The sequence below is a fragment of the Bison bison genome, unplaced genomic scaffold (genome assembly GCF_000754665.1).
Source record: "Bison bison bison isolate TAMUID 2011002044 unplaced genomic scaffold, Bison_UMD1.0 scf7180017864030, whole genome shotgun sequence".
Lineage (NCBI taxonomy): Eukaryota > Metazoa > Chordata > Mammalia > Artiodactyla > Bovidae > Bison > Bison bison.
The window spans coordinates 4,035,182-4,037,594 of NW_011494602.1; the positions used below are offsets into that span (position 1 = coordinate 4,035,182).

Below are 2,413 nucleotides of genomic sequence, written 5' to 3' on the forward strand. Positions count from 1 at the left end.
GTCAGGTTGGTAGAAAAATCCTCTATTAAGTCAGGGCAGATAAATCAATCAGGGAAAATGCTGTTCCTGGACACCGCAAGCAAGCCTTCAAGGTTATGTAATCAATTTTTCAATTAATATGCTTCTCTGTCCTTTTAATTGTGTATAAATTAATAGCAGCTGAGAATGAATAAAGAAAAGAACACAGAAGGAAGAAGAATGGAACAAACAACAAAATAGAGCAGAAATCACATTTATCTGATGTCTGCGCAACAGAGAAGGGAAACGTGATCTGAAATCAAAGGGAGCTGGATTTTTCAAGTAGTGGGCCTTATACCTGGGTATAATCAGGGTAGATACAGCTGTGTAGCAGGACACAGCAAGATGCACTCATTTTAGAACATGTTTGCTGATGTCATAGTAGAAGTATGTGTATAATAACATTTACACATGTTTTTAAAAAGTCAATCGATTAACCAATTTAAGAGATAGGTAATATACATGGTACAAAACCCAAAGTGAGTAAGAGGTTATTTAGGGGCACTCATACCCTCATTGTATTATAATACAATTTCACTGATAATAGGTTACTAAGTTTCAACACAGGCTTCTTTAGATTAAAGGTATGTAGGAGAAGGCAATGGCACCCCACTCCAGGACTCTTGCCTGGAGAATCCCAGGGGCAGGGGAGCCTGGTGGGCTGCAGTCCATGGGGTTGCACAGAGTCGGACATGACTGAGTGACTTCACTTTCACTTTTCACTTTCCTGCATTGGAGAGGGAAATGGCAACCCGCTCCAGTACTCTTGCCTGGAGAATCCCAGGGGCAGGGGAGCCTGGTGGGTGCTGTCTATGGGGTTGCACAGAGTCGGACATGAGTGAAGCGACTTAGCATGCATGCATAGCATGTACCCAAACAATGAGTAAGTCTGCTTCTGCTTACATATATTAATACATGCAATATACGTAGAGAAAATATTTTAAATATATACAACATATTTAAGTAAATAAATATATATATGTATAAGTATGCGTCATGGATGGATGGACAAATAGACAAACGGACTGCTTTCAAATCCACTGCCCTCCAGTTTCAAGAGACAAAAAAATATTAAAAAGAAAACCCATTTTCTATTTTACTCCTTGACATGTGAGTACTATAATTCCTAGATTAGAGATCTCTATGATAAAATAGTTCTCAATAAACAATTCCTAGGTTTTTCAACTAAATTAGCTCTAATCCTTAGAGAGAATGTTCCTGAAAGCCAGAATCCTGGTAATGCAATGATAGAAGGGCGTTGAGGACCATCCCAAGTGTCTTTATTCTTCATCTTGGGCTCTTACAAAATCTCACATAATAGCTTTTACCCATGTTAGTTTGCCAATAGTATTTAAATACTCAGGAATTGTAAGTATGTAAATGATCATAATAAAACTCTGGCCAACACACTTTGTATATTTAGGTACAAAACTTTAAAAAAAAAGAAGTGATTATTTGTGAAAGTTGCAGCTGAGCCACAGTTCTGGGGATTGTGTCAGCATGGAGAGGAGACTGGCAGGCCAGACCGAAAGCTTTGCTGGCTTCGCGCCCTTGCCGGGAGGTACCTTCACCTATGGATGCATCTACAGGATTAACCCGTTGAAATAACAGAGAAGTGGCTGTCAAGAGCCAGTCTTATTAATCTATTAGGAATATCTAATATTAGAGCTGCTCTTAACAGAAGGGTATTCTGAGCTCTTACATATGAAATGGGCATTAAAAATAAATTTCTGCAGAATTAAATTCAGCAGAATTGAGCATAATTTTCAGCCCCAAAACAGTAAACATTTCTTCTTCTAAAAATAAGCATTTAAAAGGTTTTGACTAAAAATCTTGCTGAAGCATTTGAGCAGAGTTCAATTTGGTAGAGAAGTTGATGGGCGAGAACAGGGAAAGGTTCGCGCCACCCAGGCAAGGATGCCTTTTGTTCCTGTGCGACCTAACCTTCATGAAACTGTCTGTCATTCACCTCACTACAAACATCTCTGTGTCACAGCAAGTGCTGGGTCAGGAGAGGACATGGTGTCCAGGAAACCTGCAAACAGGTTAGAAAACTCCCAGGTGACCCATTCCTTTTCAAATGCCTCTGAGCGGCTGGCCCTGCACAGCGCAGTGCCTGAGCTCCCTGCCTGTGAAGCGGCTGTCATTTAAGTCACAGTGGAGGCACCTCCCCAAACCACTCTCCCTAGAGGTATCAGAGCTGTTCTTCAAATGACGGTGAGAGGAACTGTGCTGCTGCTGCTGCTGCTAAGTCGCTGCAGTCGTGTCCGACTCTGTGCGACCCCAGAGAAGGCAGCCCACCAGGCTCCGCCGTCCCTGGGATTCTCCAGGCAAGAACACTGGAGTGGGTTGCCATTTCCTTCTCCAATGCATGAAAGTGAAAAGTGAAAGTGAA

The 2,413-nt window shown here is 41.7% G+C and overlaps 1 protein-coding gene across 1 annotated transcript in view; it reads right to left on the reverse strand.

Annotated features, from left to right (window-relative positions):
* The window catches only part of PLCB1 (phospholipase C, beta 1 (phosphoinositide-specific)), an 833,798-nt gene that overhangs the window by 75,901 nt on the left and 755,484 nt on the right, over nt 1-2,413 (reverse strand). The gene's annotated exons all lie outside the window — the stretch shown is intronic.